Below are 25,689 nucleotides of genomic sequence, written 5' to 3'. Positions count from 1 at the left end.
ACCTACCCATCACATGGGTTAGACAAATCGAATTTAATCACTCGTACGAAATTGTAGAAATTGGTCGTGAGATAGCGTTGGCTCCTCTAAAGTCTATTGTTGAGATTTTTTTTAAATTAATAATTCAAAATGACCTTCTCTGCGATGGCAACTTTACTTCCATGAAAATCTTTTGTGCACCATAGAAGAAAGAAAGTCTTACGGGTTTGGAGTTAATGATAACAATGTTCATTTTTGGGTGAAATATTCCTTTAGGTTGAAGGGCAGATACAAAATACGAAAATGTACACGAAATTATGTACGAATGAATAAATAAATGTAATGTAATGTGAGAGAATAAAACCATTTCAAGCTGTAGCGCATCACACAATTTCCTGCAAACAAACAGAGCCTTGAAAACTAAGTGCTTCAATGCAACATTCTCATAAAAGCTCTCCACAAACTAATGAGTTTGTCCCTCTTGTTTATTATCTGTGGCTGGACTGAAGTTTGAATGCATTACACTAAAGAGGCAAAACCCACAATTAAAGCCATGGCTTTCCAATCCGTTCACGAACCACAAAACACCAGGTGAAGAACAGCATATGCATCAAAGAAAGACTAGATCCAAAATAGAATTAGATCAGGAGTCCCATGTTTAATTCAGCTCAGAAAGATTAGATGTTGACTGCAGTAGATTAAACACATGTGGGTAAATGATTTTTGATGACTGTCATTAAGAAGTACATAGGGGGTGATTAAAAAACGCTTACATGAGTTACGTATGGTTAACTTTTACGGGGGAGAAAAAAAAAACTTTTTTCAACTAAAATTGAAACAATGTGAAACCCCCAGGCCTGTCATGGTGGGCTTGTGTATTAACATCAGAGCGACTCAAACTCAGCTCAAGTGCCTTAAGACTGCTAAACAATGAGCCGGATTGTGCCTGCCACTAGCAGATTTTGTGAAATGTGCCTAAATTAACATGTGATAGTGATTTAATGCTCAACACTTTCCCTTGTAGTGTGTGTGAATGGAGTGGTGGACTTACACAAAAGCAGCTTCATGGATCAGTCATTAGCACACCATTATGGTTGCTTTTATGGGGGCTGTAAGCCAAACCCCATTATGAGCTGAAGTGAAAGGAGGAATGAATGTAAGAGGATGACTAACTCTGTTAGTCCAGAAAGATCTGCATGTTAACAGCATAATCTGAAATTCTTTTGTTCATATTCTGCAGTCATGCAGAAATTGTCATATTGTCACAAAAATACAATGGGGTCCAAAAGTCTGAAATAAAAAAAATAAAAAAATAAATTAAGATTGTAAAACAAACAAAAAGTTATGAGGTGATATATATATATATATATTTATATATATATGTATTTCCTCATTAAAAAGTTTTCCTCTAAGGCAATGATTTAATGCTTTTGAATTATATTGTAGTGCAGCTGGACTGAAGTTCGGACTGAATACTCAACTCATTGTCTTAAATTTTAGAAGAATTTAAAGTGGGTTTGGGGAGTTGTTCATAGGCAACAATAGTTTTAGAAATTGCTGTTTTATTGCATATTACATTTGTGTGGTTACCCTCATTTAAATCTGTAGTGCTGGGTTGTCAAGCATTGACACATTTCGACTGTGTTGAAATCCTGAAGTGAAGTCAATAGATTCTAGCTTTATAGCAAAGAGTCCGGCATCATAACTTAATTCAATTTGTGATCTATCTTGCGGATGTCTTTTTAAGTTTTGTAGTACAAATTCATTTAATTCACATGATCTCTATGTGAATGAGTTCACAAATAAAGTTGATTCAAAGCACTAAGTATCAATGTGACTAGTGATGGAAAAAATTAAGTGCTTGAATCAAAAACTGTAAAAAGCTTAACACTCGCCTTATTGTCTTTAATTGTGTAAAATGTTTTTTTTGGAAGGAGTTCATGAGAAACTGCAGTCTTAGAATTTGCTGTATTATTGTATGTTGTGTTTGTGTGGTTACCCTAATTTAAACCTGTATTACCAAAAGTGTAATGATGGGTTGCCAGCTGTAACTACAATGCTTTTCGTTTGATTACATTCCATACTGGTGATGTCCACAAAAGTGATCAAATCATTGCCAAATAAATCTGACATAATGCATTTAACAATCATGAGCACTCATGATTGGTTTTGTATGGAATGAACTGTTATAGGGCAGAAGTAAGCAACATTGCTTCAGGAGAGATTAAAAAACACACCTGCCTGTAGCCTTAGTAATCCTGAAGACACTGATTAGTTTGTTCAGGTGTGTTTAATTTGGGTTGGAGTCAACCCAGCACCACACAGAGTATACTCTGCAGGACAGTGGCTCTCCACGACCGACGTTGCCTACTCCTGTTCTGGGGTAACATAAATAGTAAAATCACATCTCCATAATACATTATGATATATATTTTGGGGTTTATTGCAAATAGCATCTTTTTAAAACACATCGGTAAACCTTGTTCTCCCTGCAAGGTGATAATTCAAATATAAGTACTAAAAACAAAAACTAATTATATGAGAAACAGCTTTTCAAAATTCTGAATCAACTGAATTAAATTGCTTCCCTCTTTTGAAAGTGCTTGCCTTAAGCACTTTCAAAAGAGGGAACCAATTTAATTCAATATATATAATTATATATAACCAATATAATTCAGTATATACTTATATTTGAATTATCACCTTGCACCTACACACACTGGTGACAAGTATCACTTAATATGAAGTGTATGCATAGTGTTTTGTGTAGGCTATTTAATGAGAGGACTTGGCCAATCAGGCTAATTACAGACAATTGACTACTCTAGATTATTTTCACTATACACACCTGTTCCCCATTAAAACTCGAGATCAGTTAAAGCTATGTGAAGCCTGGTTCACACGGGACGATTTTTAAATTGTTGGCCGATTTTGCAAACCTGAGAGACCCCACACACGGCGATAAAAAAATCACGGGTCTAACAGTTTTGGTCGTACAGTGTGTGGTGCGCAGCCACACGGCAAAATCAACACATCACACACGAACCGATTTGACTCCGGAGCATTCCCAGGTCAGACGGGAAATCTCGCAAAATCCCTCGAGATCAAACGTGACTTCAGAGTAAACGAGGACTTTCTGGTGCGCCATGCCGCCGGCTGTTTTGAATTTGTTTCCCGGTGCTTCCTCGCCTCGTCACCTCGCTTTCTGATTGGCTACACGCCACAGTCCACAGGCTGCGTGCTCGTTTGTCCCCGGGGGACACCACACACGAGGAGAAATCGGGCCAAAAAAATCCAACATGTTGGATATCCCCGATTTGAGATCGGAGCGGTCCCGACGTCCTTCCGAGCAGACGAGAGCAGTCTTAACACACCACACACGGCAGGAATATCTGATCAGATTATTTTACGATAATCGGAGCATCTTTAAAGGGATAGTTCACCCAAAAATGAAAATTCTGTCATCATTTACTAACCCTCAAGTTATTCCAAACCTGTATGAGTTTCTTTGTTCTGCTGAACACAAAGGAAGATATTTGGAAGAATGTTTGTAACCAAACAGATCTCGGTCCCCATTGACTACCATGGTAGTCAATGGGGACCGAGATCTGTTTGGTTACAAACATTCTGACATTACAAACATTCACTGTACGACCATGGTAGTCAATGGGGACCGAGATCTGTTTGGTTACAAACATTCTTCCAAATATCTTCCTTTGTGTTCAGCAGAACAAAGAAATTCATACAGGTTTGGAACAACCTGAGAGTGAGTAAACGATGATAGAATTTTCATTTTTGGGTGAACTATCCCTTTAAGATTGTCGGAAGGGGTGAATCGGGGCTAAATCGGCCGAAAGCACCCAGTGTCCGCGAAAAACTTCTGTTTTAAGCATATTGTTGTCGTGACACGAGATCAGTTTTGAAAAATGTATTGGACACGCTTCATGTGTTCCCTTTAAGGTCAGCCCCCTAGTGGCAAACGATCAAAATGACAAAAACGTTTTAAAACAGTATGGCGTAACTAAGCATCTTTTGCTGAAATCACAAGTTTGCTGCACACTCTGAAACACTGGGTCGAAACAAAGCATTTGTAAAGTTTTCAAAGCTTCAAAGCAGTGTTTTGAAAGTGCCCATGACCTAAGATTTGGGTGATGCTGTCATTCAATCAAAAGTACATACAGAAATTCGTTTTTCGATTCAAAATTTTCTTTGTGTTAGATAAAAAAAAAAAAAAAAGCATTGCAAAATTGAAGCATTTTCACAACTGGTCTCAGACATTTTGGACCCACTGCACATCCTCCACTACATGAGCCAATAAACTTTCCTTTACCACTGCAAGTACCTATATTCTCAGAAGGTCTAGCCAAACATCCCGGATGACTTCACAATTCCACTCTTTGCAACATCACTGCCACATATCAGCGAAAGGAGGAAGCACATGCCACAACAGCAAAGCAGTCTGTCCACTGCAGAGCCAAATGATAATGGCAGCATGTTTCTTATTTCAGGCCTCTCAGAACACGCGGCTACATCTGTGATCAGAGCTCCGCTCACACGATTCACTTTGGCTACAGGCATCCATTCTGGGTCAGACGTAAATCGAGGGTCAGTTATTTAGAGATGCAATAAAGAGGATCTGTCTTTAATTAAACATACCCATCAAAGCTTTGAGGTCGAGTACCTGGGTTTTGTTCCCAGAATGTAGTCTGGCATGTTTCTGTGTATTTATTATTTCAGTTAGCTTCCCAGACACTGCACTGACCTCCAGCCACACAGTTTTCAATGTCTCAAAGAGATCCAAGTATAGACTAATTAATTATAGAGTGGTTGGTCACTTGGCATTGGGAGGCGAAAGCTGCTTCCGATCCCTGTGGCGATATCTTATTTTTATCTCTTGCAGACAAAAGGAAGAAAAGATGGTGCTGTTCTTTCTGTGGATCTGTAACAGTCTGAACTGAGGCTGAGGCCGGTTTCATTTAATAGAGACACAAAATGACATCTTGCCTGGAGGATGGTACATGAAGCCTATAATACATGTAAGTTTGTGGTATAAGTAGTATATTAGAATATTCTTGTATAATACTGCAAATTAAACTTTTTTTTTTTTTAAGAAAAAATTGGTTTAAATAATTCTGTTTTGAAGTGAAACATGCAGTTGATATGAGTCATCAAATATGAGCTGTATGTATAATATGTTGTTGTTTTTTATTTAAATTTAAATAAATGTTTTGTGTGTGTTTGGGAAGACTTGGTAAATCAGGCCAGTGAAACAATTAACTATCACTCTCTGTTTTTCCATTATACACACCTGTTTGTCATTAAAACTGAACTTAGATTATAAAACTGTCCCGAGATCAGTAACAAAACAAAAACAAAAAAAAACATGTTAATTAGACTTTCATTGATGCATCAGATCAAAGCCCCCTGGTGGCAAACCAATCAAATTAAAACAAGAAACAATTGATCTATTATTAATAAATAAAACAATTCATCAGTAAAATATTTATTTATTTATTTAATCAAATATGCACATTCAGATTCAAAAATATTTTCTACATGTTACTCATTTTCAGACTCGGAAAACTGTGAGCTTTTTTGATAACTAATAATCATAATTCTTTTTAGGTTTTGATGAATATTAAATAGATTTCATGACACTCTTTGAGATGTGTGACGCTATACATCAGCATTATCTATTAATATTTCCAGCATACTTTGCATGGGAACTAATAAGAAGAAATTATTTTTAAATTATTTTGTGTTTTTGAGAAAGATTGGAAAAAGGAGGCGACTTGTTAGGGATTAATGTTCATTTATGTGAGTATTTAAAAGTATTATTATTATTATTATTTTCCTATCAGCATTGTGTTAAAGAGTTGTGCTTAGGTTGCGGATGAAGCTTGTTATACGTGTTATGTATGTTCTAACATAACATTATTAACAATTGAATCAAGTTAAGCTAGTTTTTTTTTTTTTTTTTTGGGGTCCTGAGTCTTCCCTTGAAATGCTTTAAGGGGTCATTCTCAAACACAAACACCTATCGGAAACTATCAGCTATTCAGAAACTTTCAGCTTTGCATGCAAACGCCGGATATGATCAATGCCAATTAAAGCAGATAAGGTGATGTGTCTGTCCTAAAGGAACCGAATGGCATTAACTAGCTCCATTACATGTCTGTACAGCATAAGACACTCACTTTAATGCATCTATTTGCATAATGTGCTTCAAATTCCCCTGTGTGGGTGTCTGTCTTATCTGCTCTAACCTTGTAAAAGGTTGTCAGCTCTTTGAACATGCTTACACCCAACAAAGGCATTCATGCATTTGAATTAATTTAACTTTAATTTAGCTGACTAGAAAGATTGATGCAAACATGTACCTACAGATACAACATATAAAGCATACGTACAGGCAGATGCCCATAATGAGCTCAAGTGGAGTATACTAAGGGTGTAACATATGCCTTACAGCATATGGAAGAAAGACTTCTCATCTACAGCAAATAGATAAAAACGGACAAACAGATAAATATGTTGATTATAATTGCAGAAAAAAAGACTTTACAAAAATATATTTATATAGGAAATGCTTTATTATACAGCATAATATAAATGTTGATATCTTTGTATTTTAAAAGTTAAAGTAAATTTGGTGAAAATAATATTTCAATAATGAATTTCCTCATAAATATCTTAAATGCATTTATTCACAACACCTATTTATTTTAAAAAACGATACAACATACATCAGTATTTAAATGAAAAATGTCTTTATCCATTTCATTATGTATGTTTAATATATATATATATATATTATAATTCAAACTTCTAAAAGTTTTTCTAAATAATCCTAATTAAACATCAATTTGGAATCTGACTTTTTGTCTGCAACAACCTACTTAAAATTGATGGCTGAAATATGACTAATAATCACATTCCTTTTCAGCCAAGATGAATATTACATAGATTTGTGACCCGATGCTCCTGGAAGGTTGCAAAGCTTCATCAGTGTCTTGCAATTAATATTCATGAGGTAAAAATTGCCATAATAACTGCAGGCGATGCACTTAAACACTAGATTTCACTCAAATCAGCATATATCCAGAGCTTTTTTAAATATGTATGCTGTACTGTTTGTGGATCTGAGAGCTTAATAAGAATGACTAGCCAAAAAAAAAAAAAAAAAAAAACGTGAAATTAAGCCACAGTGTTCTTGAAGCGTCTTATCGCAGAACAGAAAAAATAAATAATAATCTACATCTTTAAAGTACAAGGAGCTGAAAGCACTTTTTATGAGCCAGCAATTAACATCAGTGAAATACAAGTCAATTAGGGGTGAAGCATGACAATCTACAGTAGCTTAAAAGACTTCCACATATATGTTTTAAGTCTAAGCACTATGTCCATTGCAAAAGAAACCCATGTGTTTTGTATTAACAATCAAAGTATATGCAAGAAAAAGCACCATTATGTTCAATTTGTTTGCCAATTACAGTTTCTGAGGCAAAACCAAATATCAGAATGGAAAACCTGAGCAGGTCAGACCTCTAAGAGGCCCTGTGCTTATAGTCATCCTGTAAGTCTCGCCCTTGACCCCGCGGAGCAAGGGATTGTGGGTAGGGCACTTTTGTTAAGGATGCCCCCCTGCGGATTTGCAAATGGCTGACAGAAGGAGATTGATTGATTGCAGTGGGAAGTTAATCTGTCCCAGGACCAGTTAAGCACAGGGCTTCCCAGCACACCGGGGGCGGCTCTGAATCAAGAGGACCATCTCCAGATTGCAGGGCCACATCGGTGTAATTGGAGGCTGACCTTTCTGTGTGTCCTACTCAGTAATAATCAATACCGTCCCCTGCCTATAGGAAATATGAGATGATGAATTCATTATAAATTAACTTCCTTTTGTGGATTAGTCAGACAGAAGAGGGAAACATTTTAGAGGATGAATCTTAGGGGATTTGAAAGGACACTTCCTATTAAAGAGTAAAAATCAACAGGTGTTGTCAACATGGGGCTATTAAGTTTATTAAACTGAATTATTTGCAAACGTTCTTGTTCTCTAAACTTCTCAGGCTCGGATGGATGATTAACTTCCAAGGGCCTTTTTTTGGAGAAAGGGGAAGTTTTGTGGCTTTTAGTCCAGATCACCTAAATGCTAAAAAAAACCCTTAAAACAATTCACTTTTACTAAATAAACAATTATAATCTGCCTTATCTAGAAAAACCGACCAAAATTATTGATGACTCATGTTGCACTACAGATTTTCCTACATTTAAATGTACCTGCCGCTAATACCACCTGCAACTGACTAGCAATTAGCACATTATGGCTCATCTATATGTGTAACTAAAGCCTATTGGCTATTGTTTTACCGTTCAACAGGCCCATGTCCAACCCAAACTTCCTGTTTCAGGTGGAATTATCATGGTTTGCAGTGAACTCTTTGGTTCATAGCAAAATATTTTCTTTTTTTGCCAATGAGCAACATCAGTTGTTCAGTTGTCCATGCGGGTAGTGATCCGGCATGCTGTGCAGTTGTGTTTTGGGCGACCTGAGTTCGAATCCCTTTATGGTCCTTTACTCTCACATGTCACTTCCTGTCAAATATCAATGTTAATGGCTTCAAACAGTTCATAGTTGAAAAACGTCTTCTAGTTTGTTTGAGTTTAATCTGAGACCAAATAGGGTTCAAATCTGGACTCTCAAGCCACTTCTTGGTTGTCTTAGCAATTTGGACAGGAACATTGTCTTGTTGAAAAATAACATCAGATCATTCCTCTTAAATTTTCATTTGTGGGAAGCAAGCCATTCTGCAATATTCTCCTGCACTCCAAAGCATTAAATGACTTTTCACAGTGAAGTAGCTCACTATCACCAGCAGCCAAAAAGCCTCCCCACACAATGACACCTCTTCCTCCTGTGGTAGAGATGCATTTATTATTATATTTCTCAGCAGATTTTAAAAGACACCGCCCTGGAGCATCACCATGCAACTCGTGTTTCTTTGTGATTCATCAGTCCACACACAACTTCCATTGCCAAATCCGTCTTAATGCTAGTTAACACAGCTGCTCATTGTTTGTTCATGTTAGTTCAAAGTGCATTGTTCACAAATATGACTTTTGGTTTAAAAAATGTAGGCCTATTAGTAAATGTTGAGAATAAAATGAACTACAATTAATAAATGCAGTAGAAGTTTTGTTCATTGTCATGTTAAATAATGCAGTTAACAAATGGAACCTTATTGTAAAGTGTTACTGGTTTTACTCTAATGTAATGTTATGACATTTAAATGTACATTACTCTAATGTACATTTTAAATAATGATATTTTAATAGCCTTTCTATTTAATTCAAAGGGAAAACGAGTTGTTTTTTTTCTTTCCCCATTTGGCAGATATTTGTTCTTGCTTTAAGAATGTCACATAAATTAAACTCTTTAGGGTTTTGATTTTGCTGCTTACGATCAAAACCTTGCTTTTGATCGTAAACAGCAAAATCATCCCTATAGGAAAAAAATATATTTTATTTACGTATGTCATTTGTTTGGCATCCTTGGACTCTATTGTGATATGAGCCAGTGATTTCATGCAGTCTCTCTGTCATTCCCTCTTCACTAAAACTATTCTCCATGGATAGGCTGAAAATCCCCCCTCATGTCATCAATCATGTTGTCTGTTCAGCTGCCAGACGTGAGGGCCATGAGCACTCAGATCTTTATCTCTATTAGAGGCTCTTCTCTCTTTGCCCAAATGTTTTCTCTCCTTCACTGAGCACCGTGCGCGCAGCGGCCCTGTTTACTCTGCTTTATTCGCCCTCTTCAGACAAATCTCCCTAAACGAAGCGGAACGCAAACTCAGCGGAGGTCCTGTCACCCGATGTTGGATAAGATGGATCAGTCTCCTGTCCTATCTGCTCATCTTGGGTGGATGTTCCCTGCTGTGCTGTGGGCTTCTGAGGGCCGGGGTGTATTTTCTGGAGGGGGTCGGTTCAGATATTCCATATCAGTGCTGTCAAAACACTTTGGCAGCTGCTTCCCACACTAAAGCCGAAACCTCATCGAACTCATAAATCACATGAGCCGTGACACAGGTCTGTGGGACGCTGAAGGCCAATTTTCAGTTCAGTACAAGGAGTTTCTTTTCCTTTGACATAAATCTCAGTTCATTCTTCTGTGACAGACATCTTACAGATTATCTTTACGCTGTTTTTTCTCTCTCTGTGCTACAAAGTCCAACTCAGCCTCCCTCGGCCGTTTATCCGGTTGGTCCAAAAATGTTCCAGCACACTGTCGTAAATTTCAAGGGGCAAAACTAATGTTTTATTCAGAAGGAAGAGCATGCGTTGCAGGTGCTCATAAATTTCTCATGATTTATCCAGATAGTGGAAAGTGTTTATTAAAGTCAGGAAATGATCTGCTTATATTATTCATGGCCAGATAGTTTTATTTCCTTCTAGCTCTAATACTGAATGTGATCTGTGCATTTTCAAGAAGTGAAGTTTATGTTTGTGGATTATAAAGCTGAGGTTGCACTATGGAAGTAATGAGTGTCAAACATGCGTGTTCACATAATCCCACCAGTCAAAATGATAATTGCATATACACAGCTGCTTACCTCATTCCTTATGACTATTATTTGGGCATACCTCCATCCCAACTCCCCATTCATCATCTTTTTTTTTAAGTTTAATTTCCTCCCAGCCTTAATGGTATTAATGATCAGAATCTGTTTTTAAGAGCTAAAGATTGTTTATGCATTATTAAGTCGATCTTGAAATGCATCTAAAAGCATGCTGATTACTCGCTATCATTAATGCATATACGCACAAAAGCACTCACATTTCCTCCATTCTTGAACTGACTCGGTGCATATTAAAGTAATAGCAAAAGTTATATGATTGAACTGTGTCTAGGCCTCAATGATGTGTGATGATTCAGCTGGCAGTGGTGTTTGTCCCGGTTTACTTCTGCATGAACCCAGATCAGGGCAAAATTACCAGTGCAACTTCTCCATGACCATCAAACAAGCACATCAAGCACATGCTTTATAGAGGCAACTCTAATAGACACTGAAACAAGGAATTATATTTAACAAAGATAATAAAAGAATGAATATATGAGAAGAATACATTAATATGAAACTAAAAATGTGACTGAAAATGCATGAAAATGAAATTCAGACTTTGAGTCTATTGGAACTTACAAACACATGCAAGTAAACACATCTCTCTATGATTGATTGATTGATTGATTGATTGTATTCAAAATCCAATTGCTAATAGATGATTAAATTACATGACTACTAAATGGAAAGTCTAAATACTTATAAATATCATCTAAGCTGCATCTCTTCAAACCCAACTACCTTGCTCCCATTCTACTGCACTGGGCATTCACTGCAAACGATTTTCATCCATGTTCCTGATCTTAAATTAGTCCCAGTCACTGATTTCCCATGTCAGGATAACCTCTTGAATTTGCATAAGCTAATGCACGCACCTCATCTGACACTCTTGGCTCCAGAGCTCTTGCCACACAGGTCTAAGCTTTTTATGTCTGTCTGTTTGGACAAGAGGTGGATGATGGCGTCTGAAGTCTGCCAGTGTGTCCCAGTTCTTCTTTAGCTCTGCTGCCCTCACGGTTCAGCTCCTCAGGTCAACAAAATATTGTAGCCTGCAGGCTGTACGACAACGTCCCAAGAAATAAAGATTGAATATCTTGTAGATGTTAAAACCGTTTGCCGGAGCCAAGCTCAGTCAGAAATAAAAGATCCAAGTTTCTCTTCCTGTCTGATATTATCTGTGGTCTATATCCTTAAACTGAAGTGGCTTTTCCAGCATTAGCTTGCTGTAAAGCCTGGCCAAACGCATTTAGTCATGGTTCATAAATGAGATTTGTCAGGTGATATGTCCGCTGAAGAGGTGTTTTGTTGAAGTAGAAAAAAGCTTCCATCAACAGAGACATCTCATGTTGAAGTAACTGCATTTTGGTTGCACAAGACAAATCTCAACAGATTACGTGTCAAAAATTGCCTATAAAGATACTTTTATAAAAAAGTCGATCACCTGACACCTCACAATTTGCACATTGGATTTAACGCATGATTTACGTGATTATACCAAAAGTCATTTACATGTAGGCCTATCTGGTCTGTAAATGTCGTTTCTTGAAAGGGTAATTGCATTTCCTGCAATCTAAGTTGTAGCCAGTCCGTATAGAACCTGTTTTCCAGTCCAGTCATGCACAAGGTTATATCTGCAAACATGAGAGGCCCAGGATATGCTTTTCCTTGACCTACACAAAGGTTAAAATCTGAGGATCCGCAGTGATGAAGGACCACATTTGGACGCCGTCTCTCCAGACTAATTCCAGGGTTAACAGGCTGTAAATTGCATTGCCAAGACAACTATGGTGGTGGCGTCCACTCAGTTTCACATTCCATTCCAAGAATGCCAAACAGTCGAGCAGACTTGAGATGAGGATCACAAGATGACCTCAGAAACAAGGCCAGGGCCTCTGGGCTAAGTCCAAGTAGATTTTACTGGAAGAGTATCCTTAGCAAATATCCAAGCCTCAACCATTATAAAAAAAAAAAAAAAAAAAAACTTTTTTGCATAAACCAACCATATTCATTAGTCAAATCTCATTCAATCAAATTAATTCATGGGACATTATAAATCGTGAAGTTTGCTCTCCAGTTCCATCATAATGTACATCAAAGCATAGCAAGCACCTATACCCCTGAACCACAGAAAATATCAAAGTTTATTTTCCCTTCTGTCTGAAGCGTGCTCTGCATCTTAAAACAATTACAGATCCGAGACATTTCCAGAAAGATGTGTCACAGAGCAAAGGAAACAACCAAGTGGCAAGTGCTATTGACAGTGTAACCAGCCTGGAAACAATCCCAAAATACAAATCTATAAAAATAACACAAAGCAGAAACGTTCCATACTCTTGTGATCAAACAGTGCACTTCATTTCACTTGAGGTACTGCAGAGAGATTTATGCTTACTCATATTTCAAGGTGACTAATGATGGTGCATATTTCTGTGACAGAAAAAAAAAAGATCTTGAAAATAAATAAATCACCGGGTAAAACAAGGTGGCGTTACTTGGAAGTTGTCCTACACTGCGTCCCAAACAGATGCAACGAGATAAGTTTCAAGCAACAAGCAATTTGTTGACTGAGGATGAAAATGTTGCATGATGTGGTAAAATCACAGCCAATCAGGACAGTGAGAGTGATTTCTCTTGGTTTGAGGGCTTTCTCACACCCACAGTGCACTTCACAATTAAAGCTAAAAACACAACCTTGTTTTGCAGTCTGATGTGTAAAAAAAAAAAAACTTAACATCCAATTTTTTTCTAAGCTTGTTTACATTTGATATTTACATATTTATGTATTTAGCAGATGCTTTTATCAAGTAACATTGCATACATCATCACGACATACATATACATTGCATTAGTTAATATACTCCCTGGGAATTAAACCCATGGCCCTGACGTTGTTTAAGATGGGACAACGCGACAAGAAACAGAAACCAAGTGACCGACAAAATGTAGTGCCTTTTGCAATGTAAAACTAAGTAGTACTAGAATGTTAGAGTGAGATTTTTAGCCAATCATAAACTAAACCGTGCTTATGTCATGAAATACTCCTGAGCTTTGTACAGTTGTAGGAAAAATCACATATGTTTAGTTCCAGACCAGTGGTGATGGAAAACATGTTAACTGGGGTAAAGATACATTTTTGCTTTAGGGTATGTTTACATGACAACAACGTACTAAAAACAGAAATGTTTTTCCTTCGTTTTTTTCGCATACAGACAACAACTTTGTCAAAATGATCCCCGTTCACATGGATCACAAAAATGATTAAAAACAATGCATTATGCATGCCAGGCCAGTAGTTTTTGTTTTCCATGCGTTGTCAGGCCGCCAAACCGCCGCTGTTGTGTAAATGAACGGCCAAAATGCATAAAAAGATTTCTGTTTGTAGTTGAAAGCGGTGTTGTGTAAACGGCCCCGTAGTTTCGGTTGAAAACAGCCAGAGAAAATGTGGTATCCCAGCTAATACGGAAAATTCTCAGTACTTTCGTAATGTTCTGGCAAGGTTCTCTCACAGTTATGAACAAATGTTCTTCCAGTAAGGTTAATAGAACGTTCGTTCAAAGTTTTCTGGTCTTTAATAACGTTTAAAATGTTGCCACAAAAACATTATTTATACAGCGTTCATTTTAATTGGACGTTACTCTAATGTTTTTGAAATGTTACTAATTGTTTCAGAACGTTCAGAGAATATTAAAAAGTAACGTTCCCATAATGTTTACAAAATTATACAATTGAATGTTCCCTTAACATATCACCAAAAAACTGGATGTTTTGAATGTTCAAGGAACATTAAGAAATAATGTTTTCAAATCATGCTAACTTATTGGGAACATTAGATTAGCTGGGATGTCGACATTATTTTGTACATTTGCCAAGCTGTTATTAAAATTGTGTTTTGTATTTGACAAATCAATGTTACCGTCACGATAAATATGCAAATCCTGTAAAACAAGCTGTATTAAAAAGGCTACAAAATTTGAATTTGACTCCAACTTTCAAGTGTTTTCACATGAAATCTTACGAATGGCTTACTTATAGTTGTCACTGCACATTAAACGGAGCAAAAAGGATTTTAACATTGAAAAATTACACACTTCACCTTTAACTCTGAGTTGGAATAAAGTTTTTGTAATGTCTCTTTGCAGCTTAACTGCATGTAACAAAGGTAAGAGGTTATCAGACATCCTGGTCCATATTTTCTCTGAAACGTAATAATTTTAGCTGTCTGGCTGCATGACCTGCCTGAGCAAATCTCTAACGGCGACGACAAGTTTGAAAAAGATTTGGGTCCCTCTCATTTCCTGAACGATCATTCGCATCATGACCACAGAAACCAGAAACATGGAGCGTGATGAAAAAAGACAAATGCACGAGTGCCTTTCCTTGGGCCCCTTTCAAAGCCATGCCAAACTGTCCACCCCTCCCCAAAGAGCGCTGAGTTACTGCCCTGCAGTCCTCTTAAAGCGATTTTCCCCTAAATGTCGAAGAACAGCTCACAAAAGCGCAGATCTGCCAGCAATACTCCTCCCTGACACTAGTTTTATTAGAAACATCTGGAGGCATCGTTACAAGATAGAGAACCACTCAATACATGCAAAGAGAGAAAGAGCAAAGGAGTGGATAAATTAGTTTGCAAGAGAAAGTAAGAATATTAAGTAGCTTGAGAGAGCTACAGAACAACAGTTCTTCTTCATAATGGTGTGGTTGATCAAGGGGGAAATGGCAGCCGTTGAGATAACAACAGTCCCATCCCGAGGCTAATAAGATCTTATTAGAGTTCTTAACTGTCCTGGCCGACTCCACAGATGGATTCTATTAGGCTCATCTTTACACCATCATCATGCAGGTCCTCATCATAATTGCTGAACAAACACGAAGACTCTCATGGAGTTACTCTTAACAACTGGGAATACTTGAATAAAAAAGACATAGGGAGAAAGGATGGGTTGCATTAGGTGCTGTATGAGTGGCTAGAAGAGTAATAAAGCCATAGTATCATGCCTTTCCCGCTAGCACAGTGCAAATAGCTAAGGAAATGAGGGATGATGGCTAATGTCACTCCATTCCCTACTTCCATTTGTACATGTGTGTGGAGAAAAAAAGGAAAGGATACTGCAAGTACGTTATGGGGTAGTCATACACTTGATAAGGTTTATGCAAATATAATATAAATACACACAATTAAATAACATTTTTATATTATAATATTTATAATTTATATTTTTATTAGATTTTATGAATAAAACAGCTCGTAAACATACCTTATCACTAGAAAAAAAACCTGTCAAACATTAAAGTATTAACCAATAATTAAAGAGATTTTTCCTTATATCACTTTTTGGCATTAAGGTTCTTTAAAACCCCACTGAATATATAATTTATTTCCTAAGAGTGAGCACAATTAAATAATATTGTAAAACTTTCCTTTATATTATATTATATTATATTGAATAAGACTCTTGCAGACTATTTTGTCTTGTTTTTTTATATCTAGCATTTTATGTAGGCCTATCCTAAATACAGAAAAGTAAATATAATATAATATAATAATTTTGAATCTATTATAAATTGGTTTTGTTATTTATTATTCATCAAAACCAGAAGCTGTGTGACATTATACCCCTTTGCCCACATTCGTTGTGGGCCTATAAGTAATTTTGTTGAAGTCTAATATGACTGCACCTTTAAAAAAGAGTATAGGGCAGAGAGAGAGAGAGAGAGTGGGAGATGGAAAATACATTATCATGCATTGTAACAGCATTTTCTCCAGCTAACATTGTGTGGAATGTGCACAGAGGCCTGATAAGCCCTGTATGGAGGTTTGGGCATGCTGGGAAAAACGGCCGAGGGCTTTGAACAAACCTGGCTTACTGCGTCCCCGCTCTCACTCTGCCCAAAAACTCCAGAGTGAAGGGAATTTAGCTGATTGTAAAAATTACATTCACACCACTTTCTACTTTATTGCATTTGTGCATTACACAATTTTACATCTAGTAGCCTTGATGTAGCAGCGGAGAATTAAATGGCCTATAAATCCAGGCGTTCCGTGCAAACTGGTGGAGACTCTTTTACAATAACATTCTCATTATGTACTGATGAATAGTTATACTGAACACATTACAGTCTGGAACGTGTGTTTTAAATATGCGACTTGTGACTCAGAGAGACACTGACAGTCACTGTGTTGGGAAGGTTAGCAAACAGCAATTTGTGAGAACATGAAGATGTAGGAAGAAACACATGGTTCTTGTTCAGAGAGAGAGAGAGAGAGAGAGAGAGAGAGAGAGAGAGAGAGAGAGAGAGAGAGAGAGAGAGAGAGAGAGAGAGAGAGAGAGAGGGAGAGAGAGGCAGGCATTCCATTCTGCATTTGTTTTTTACAACTGATAATCTGACTATCATTATATTTCAGCATAAATATATATTGTTATAGGGGGTTCTTGTTCTGTGACACTTTTCAGACTACTTTCTTCGATTTTTCCACCAACAATGTTTAAAAAATGTCTGACTCCTTTGTTTTGCTAAGGCTAATTCTTAGATACAATTTTATGATTCCCAAATATGGATATTAAATAACTTTTTTGACATTTATTTCCACAATTTTTGACAATTACAGCTGGTAAAGAAATGATGAAATGTTAATTTATGTTGTGCACAGGCACAGCTAATGTCTGTATGTGCATAACATTAATGTAATCTGACAAAGTCCTTTAGTCTCTACCCATAGGCCTTTGCATGTAATGAGTCATTGCAGAGATGTGCAGTCTGCTGCCATGAGAGGTGGAATCTCTGTCCAATGAGATAATAGTGTGTGGGCTACAGATAGACAGATAGAGGACACGTGTGATGTCTTCAGCCAAAGTTCCCATATCTCACATGGCTGTACGGGTAACCCAGAGGTCACAGATTATACTCTATCAGCAGGACCAGAAGGAATCTCTGACTTTTTGGCACATTTTCTGCACTGATTTTTTTTTTTGTGTGGAAAAGCTGTTGAATTTAACGGAATGGATTTTAACATGGTAAAAGTGTTGGTATACACATTTATCGGTAGACAGAATCATAATCAAATTAGCCAAAATATTAAACAAACAACCACAAAATCTGTAGAAATGTAAATAACTGAGTAAAAAAAAAAAAAGTGTTATCCCTGCTCTCCTCTATTTATTTAGACGTCTTTTCCATTCTGTTGTATCCCTTTACCACGACCACCACTTTTGTGTGGATTTTACAAAAACACTGGTTGATAATCTGCTGTGTTAGACATTCTGTTTCCAGCCTATAAACATATGTTGCCACAAAGAAATGGCATATGAGGACATGGCATAGATTTTGAGTGACTCTGACAGACCAAATGAACAACAGACCCCGTTTAGAAATTAAACACAAAACAAATACACGCACATAAATAAACACAGTAAAATAAACAGTAAGATGTTGTGTCATTTTTGCTGATGTCTACACAGTGAAGATGTATTATTAACTACATGGCTATATATAGAAAAACCATTTGGAATACAGATTTTGTTGTTGTAAACATAAAATAGATACAATCTGAAGATATTTTAAACATAGACAACTTGTTTACGCCAGTAAATGATAGTTTAGCATACAAAATAATCTAAAACCTAAATAACTCTCACTACCACAGATCAGGATTCTACAATCAGATCTGTCATCCTGGACTTTTGATGCATACCACCCTTGATCACAGGTCAGTGATCATTTTATAAAGAAATGAAAACCACATGTGTACAATCTTCTTCAGTCCACATCCTTGTTTATAGGTAGACCTGCCAAACTGGGTGGCCTGAAGCTCCTGATATAAGACCTGACCTGCCTTCAGCCTCGGGGCTTAACGTTTGTTATAGGCTGCACTGCCAGGGGTCACAACCTCCCATGTCACGCTCTAATTATGATTGTCACATTGATGAGCCAAAGATGGGCATGTAAATAGTTTGTGAGCAAACATTTTTTTTTTTCGTTGATAGTAGGGGATGAATGCCGTCTCAAGTGTCCTAGTGAAAAGTAAGCCAATATTTAAAAAAAGCACATTTTACCATGTTTGCCATTTTACCAAGCCCATTCACACCAAGAACGATATAAAGATACTATAGCGATAACTATATTAGCATCCACACCAGCGAACGATATATTCTGTTTATTCTAAGAGCGCACTACAGTTTTGTCGTCTGCCGCTTTAAATGCTCAAGCTCTTTAAAGCAGGATGGATTCTGATTGGCCGTCAATGTTTTAATCGTTCATCAGCTGGAAATAAATTTGCTCTGAAAGTGATTCCACCTCTGTACATTATCATTATAGTTATGCTGTGGACATTTAGAACCATTTTTAGAACTATATCTTTATCGTTATAGTTATTGGATGTAACTTGGATGTATCACCTTGGTGTGAGCGGGCCTTTACTCCTAAAATCTGGAAAAAAAAAAGCTTTTGAAAAACCTATAGCTTTCTGCGTACATGAAAAACTTACAGCAACACGTACATACAAACACCCCCAGATTCATTCTTTAGTGCCATGCACACCATGTCAGGAAAAGAATTAGTCTCTTCCCCTCCTTTCATTCAAGGCCATCTATGATCCCATTGGGAGACTGTTTCATATTGGGCAGTTCAGCCTTTGGTTTTATAGTCAAAGCTCGTAAAACACGAGCAGAGGGGAACGGGGAGTGACTGTCTGCCACACTTACATCAAATATGCTGCGCTCGGCTGAAGAGGTTCAGCGCTCTGAGAAAACACTGAATGAAGTGCAATGAAGTGCAAGCCTATGTTGTTGCACGTAAATCAGAGACGGAGACGGGTCGAGGCCATTTTTATTTCTCTGTGAAAGATTTACACAGCTAAACAAAGAGAGACAAAGAACCTACAGTCTTTGTTCAGCTGAGAAAGAAAAAAAATAATGATAGAATGTAAGTATACTTAGTGTTGCTTGATAATGCAAGCCTCACTGACTAATGCTCAGACTTGAGATTAAGCAATCAGATGTAAAATGGACTATAAAATGAAAATAACATTGTGCAGACAAAAAATACCATAGCCATTTCTGGACTAGAAGGTGGGTTCTTTTGACTTGAGCCACCAACTACTCAGAATACACTAGCAACCGCATAGCAACTGCACTGAAACATCCTGGCAACTATCCACAATAACCCAGCATCATGGAGGCATGTTGGGCATGTTACGATTATTAGTGCATAGCGAAAAGCTGCCACTATTTCAATTTTAAACATGCATGTACCAATTTTGAACAAAGCTTTCAGGAAGTTCTGAAGTTCATAATCTCTAAATGTGAGGTCACATTTTTTGCAGGCACAATCGAGTCATTTCTATAGGAATCCACACAATCAGGAATTTTGTGTGAGTGGGAAAGATGTCCCCATGCAGATTTTGCAATGGGTTCAAGACCAACAAAAAGTTGCTTGGTTTGAAATTGAGTTCATACATTGCTACACTGTTGACAATAGACTCAAAAATGTTGCTGAAAATTCACTAATGTGACCACACCTCAACCCTATTCTGCATGTCTACACTTTATGCCTTGTTACTTTTTGTTTTTACATGTTTGATCATTATATTGTTCTCTATGAGCAGAAAGTCATGGAGGCTATGAATCTGTGTTTGTGTAGTCTTGGCAAAGTCCCCCACACTCCCAATCATCCCTGTTCCAAGAATAAAACAGCACAAAGCAAAATGAGTTCAATTCATTTTTCACTTGTATCTGATTCAAAGAGCAGCTGTTCATAAATATGTCTGCATTCTCTAGGGTTTGGAGGAAAACGGGGCTTTTTTTTTTTTTTTAAGCACACTCATTGTTATGTTAGTTTTAGTTCCTCCTCCAACTATAGGGGTTTGTGAGTGTTTTTACTGCTAGAAAAAAATATGTGTTTAATCTATGTATCATTTTCCAAAGCCCCTGCAAGACTGCTAAATGCAGAAGCGTCTTTGAAGACTATTTGGCATAAGTAGCCAAATGCATGTCTTACAAACACAAGCACCCTCGCCCCATTAATCAGTCAGATTAATCTCTGAGAAAACAAAGGAAGAGACTCCTTAACCCTTTCCAACAGAGGTTGTGTCAGAAAACAGACGTTGCAAGGTTATCATATTTCATCAATCCATGCATTCATCCATTTCATACTAACCTTTTCTTTTCAAGGGCCTCATTCTTTCTAGGTTCCTCTTGCGCATCACTGGAGTTCCTGTCAATCATCTTAGAAACACTTGTTACCCTTTAGGCTTGGATGGATTAGGGTTAGCGTCATCTCTGATAATCTTGCCTATAAACACAAGACGGTTAACATAGACTCAGACCAATAAATACGTGTCCTCACAAGTCTGTATTAATCAGTATAACTATTTTACCATTATAATGCACATCAATGACTCAATTTTAAAGTGACTCAGATTAGACAATAGCAGCTTTTATTCATCTTGAGCCAATGAAACAAATTATCTTTATATAAATCCTTATGTATTTGTGTTTAAAAGAGCTGCTTAGTAGATAATTCAATCCAAAACAAAGCATTACTCTCAACCAATGAAATGTTAAAACCTTGTCAGTGAGATCAGGGGCATTCTGGGTTGAAAGGTTAATGCATGCATGCTACTCACCAATGACTAGCTGGGGCAAAATCTGTTGTCACGGTAAATAGTGCCGTCTATTTGTTGTTCAGACAGGTGCATGTGAAATCCATATCCCAAAACAACTAGGGGGCATCAGCGAAAGACAATCCTTAAAGAGAGGAATAGAGAAGAAAGTGAATGTCCACAACATGAAAACACTGAATCAAACATGCCTAAAGATTAAGGCCCGACCTTTGTTCACAAATAACTTCTCAGTAGGAAATGTTGTGCATGATTCATTTTAGGGTTAAAGAGAGCTCTGGGGGCTACATGAAAAATGTGATGTTGTAAAACACAGACTTACAGATCTTGACAAGAGTGGGCTGCACTGCAGGTGTCTGCCAAGGGACATACAGTAAAGTGCCCGCACACACGGAATGTAAGAGTCATAGAAAGTTCACGAGTATATATGAAATCCCCTATGCTAAATATATATATGAAGTCTGAATGATATACAGGGTCAAAAAGTCTGAGACCAAATGCTGCTATTTTGCATCCAATTTAAACCTGGAAAGAATATGTTATATTAATATTAAAAATATTTAGACTACTGACACACTTTGGTTGGGATATGGTCCAGAAGAAACATGATAACCAACCTAGAATGATCAAGGGCCCTTATGTGTAAAAAAAAAAAGGACAAAAAAAAAAGAAAGAGAAAAGTAGATTAAGGCTCTTGTGACCATATAAAAACCTGTTGTGTGAGTTTTTATTTCATGTTCAGTAACTTCAGTATTCTGTGTTGTGCTTGTGGTAAGTTATTCATTAATTGGCATGTGCACGCACAACATTCAGCCCCCCATACTGGGGGTCTGACCTAACTCCAGCTGTGAATCAATGTAGCAAGTGAAAGAGGTTCAATAATGCCTCATCATGGTGGTTTCAATGCCGTATTGATCTGTAATGCCACAGATGCTCTGCAGTGAGAGTTTGAGCCTCACGTCACCTCTTGTATGCCACGAAACTCACTGCCTTTGCAATATTCTTTTGAAATGAATGTGTAAAATCATCCAAACATGTTTAATAATGATTGAAGGGATAGGTCACCCCAAAAAAATAAACATTCTGTCATCATCTACTCAAAGCAAAACAAACACCATAAAACCATCATAAACATTCGTTCATAACATCTGTATGCTCCAAGAAATATGACAGCTTTGTCTAAGAAATTTTAAGTCTTGACTGGCAGCTGTGGTCACCATTCCTTTCATTGTATGAAAATAAAAATTGGACATTTTTTCCTTAAATTTCTCCTTTTGTAGAAGAAAGAAAGTCATTCCATTTTACAAGACATGAGGGTGAGTATATAAAGACAGAATTTGATTTGTTGGGCAAATTATCCCTTTAACTTTCCCAGGCTCGTCTCACCAATAAATGACACATTTTAATTGAGACAATAAAATTGCAATGTTGACCTAAAAACATAGCAAGACCCATTCCTGTATACATTAAATAACTTTATATACTGTAAATAATGGGGCTGTAAATGCCGATTTAATCCTTCAACATCATAAATTACACTTTCACATACAACTGCACATAATAGCTGACCCCTATTAGGGCATATAACATATTTGCATTGACTATACATCACAGCAGGGGGTTAAATACAGCTCTATGCCCTATTTTAGAGCAGTACAGCCCTGGCACATGACTAATCTAGCAAATGAGGTTAATTGCAGCCATTGTTTAAAGATGCTCCGGTCTCGTTATTGTATTATTTGTGAATCTAATTTGACAGCAGGAAAATAACTTTTCCAAACCCAATCCCAAACACATATACAAATAGAAGAACCATTGGAAAAGAGGATGGTGAACAGCCCTTTTGGAACAACACACACAGTTAGTGGTGACACACAGGGTTCTGTTGAGGACAAGTTGACACCAAATCTCTTTGTGAACCAATGGTTCGTTAGTAACAGCTGCAGTGTTTTTATACGGGCCTGAGGGCTGCATTATCCATGAACCAAAGTGTAAACAAATGACCAGGGCTTGGGAGGGGGAGCCTGGATCTTCCCTGGGGCTGTGCCAACATATGGAGGACAGAAGAACAATACTTGCATGTATGCAATAATGTTCCGGCTGGTTTAGACTATTTAATTAATTTTGGAATATTCATGGTATATTCATTAACTGCATTTCGTTGCCTCACTGCATTTCGTTGCCTTGTACCTGTACTTGTGTAATGACAATAAAGTTGAATCTAATCTAATCTAATCTAATTAAAAGCAGAGAAGGCACCAGATGAATCATTTAGGTGTAAACCCCTTAAAAATGTCATTAATAATTTATTAATTTGAAAATAAAATTTTTAATTGAATGCATGAATGGGAATGCATTAATTGAATAAATGTTTACTTTATGTTAAGACTTACAATATAAGTCTTTACATTTAATATATATATGTATTAAATAATATAAATCACTTTATAAATTGACATATAAATATATTATAAATTAATATTTTTAAATGTAACAATAAAAGTATACATTAATAAATAATGTTTAAGTGCAATATATATTAAAAAGAAGTTTAAAAATGAAAATACATCAATATATTATTGAAAATCTAGCTTGACAGCCATGGTCACCATTCACTTCCACTGGACATTATGGAGATGTTTTTTACAGAAATACCACTAAAGCTCTCTTACAATCATTAGACTCTGTTTATCACTCTGCTCTAAGATTTATAACTTGCACAAAATATCACACTCATCATTGTGCACTGTATGAAATGGTAGGTTGGCCTTCACTTCACATAAGAAGGTACAAGCATTGGCTCATACTTGTGTACAAGGCATTAGTCGGCCAGCTTCCTCAATATATGAATAGTTTAATAACTTTTAATAGTCAAGGGTATAATCTACGTTCAAGTAGATATATTCTTTTAAATGTTCCTTTAATGAAGACAGAGTTTGGAAAAACTGCTTTTATTTATAGCGCATCAGCTGCTTGGAATGAGATCCAAAGATCATTGAAACTTGATGTACTTATTTCAATTAATGAGTTCAAGTTATATCTCAACCAAACATTCAAATCTGTCTGCACTTGCTCTTAACGTTTAGTCTTGTTTTATTGCTGTATATGTGTGTGTTGTGTAACTTGTTTTATGTAGTTATGTATATTGTGTGCTGCTACCTTGGCCAGGGCTCACTTGTAAATGAGATATTTATCTCAATGTGATTATTTCCCTGGTTAAATAAAGGTTTAAAAAAAAAAAAATAATAATAATTATACATTTCTCATTTTGTGCAAAAAAGAAAATCATAAAATTTCACAAGACATGAGGGTGAGTAGACGATGAAAGAACAATTAGCTGGCAAATGTTTTTTTTTAAAGGCTTTGCACTTAAAATTATATATTACTGTATTGTCTTTAAATACATTTTATAACTACTATATATTTGCACTTAAAAATTATTTTAAAAAGCATTTAAAGTTTTTTCATCCATTTTATCCATTTGCCAGATGCGTTTCTTTATCCAAACTAATGACATTCTAATTATTCATCAGAAGTAATTCACATTGCAACACCCTTCTAATTATTACATGAAATTAAAACTTCCATGTAATTACGACTCAACGTATTTTGCTCTTTTTTGACTTATTTAACTATACACATGGACAAAACAACCAGGGCTGTGTTTCCATAAGCATCGTGAGCATTGGTGGCAATTTGTCTACGATCTACTTAGGCTTACAATGCTTTTGGGAAATGCAGCCTAGGTCTCCTACATGTGAAATGTGATTAAAGTCTTAAATTCAATCATTTTAAATGGTTTAAGCTAAAGAGCTACGCTAAAGGGTTAAAGATGCAGACTTGTGATACTGCCGTCCCTGTGGTCACACATTTGGTTACTTTGGCCATGATGTGGCCACTGAGCGGCCAAAAATGAGCCTAATAGATGATGTATGTTGGTCTGTCAGATGGAAAGGCGCCTTGTTGGCAATGTTCATCCATCATGATGCCCAGCCATCCATTTAGCCTCTGACACTACACCAACCAAACAGCCTAATCCAATTGCTCACGCTAAAGGGACAAGTTTAGGGTGATAGGGTGACTTTTCCTAAGGGTGGCTCTCTTTTGACTCTAAAAATATAAATGTATTTTGTTTAGAATTGTAAAAATGTAGTCCATGAATGGGAAAATGATAATGAATGAACAAAAGGCAATGATCTTTTAAATAGAATGTGTGTCTGAAATTCATTCTTTTAATGTTTTCCTTCAGATCCTTGCAGGCTTGTGCTTAAACATTGTGTCTCTCAAATCAATGTGTGGGTGTGTATAATGATTTGTCCACCTTCTTAATGATGAAGTCAGACCCCATTAGTTTACCGAACGCCTCAGTCTCCTCAGCCACTGGGGTGTCGCCACTGTTTCCCTCTGGGACTGACGACCTCTGACTTTAGCAGAGTAAAGGTTGTCTCCGTGGGGAACCCTGCAGCTTTG

General features: G+C 36.8%; 1 protein-coding gene across 2 annotated transcripts in view; it reads right to left on the bottom strand.

Annotated features, from left to right (window-relative positions):
- The window catches only part of LOC311289893 (uncharacterized protein), a 55,028-nt gene extending 29,339 nt beyond the window's left edge, over positions 1-25,689 (bottom strand). For both annotated transcript variants that reach the window (XR_014627236.1, XM_084408150.1), the window contains exons 1-3: positions 25,541-25,689; positions 21,226-21,346; positions 20,757-20,891 (exon numbers count right to left, since the gene is read on the bottom strand). The gene's annotated coding sequence lies outside the window, so the exon portion shown is untranslated. The remainder of the gene's footprint in view (positions 1-20,756; positions 20,892-21,225; positions 21,347-25,540) is intronic.

Source organism: Rutilus rutilus (assembly GCF_951802725.1).
Source record: "Rutilus rutilus genome assembly, chromosome: 4".
Lineage (NCBI taxonomy): Eukaryota > Metazoa > Chordata > Actinopteri > Cypriniformes > Leuciscidae > Rutilus > Rutilus rutilus.
Note: the sequence above shows the minus strand (reverse complement) of the source record. Positions and strands in the feature narration are given on the sequence as shown.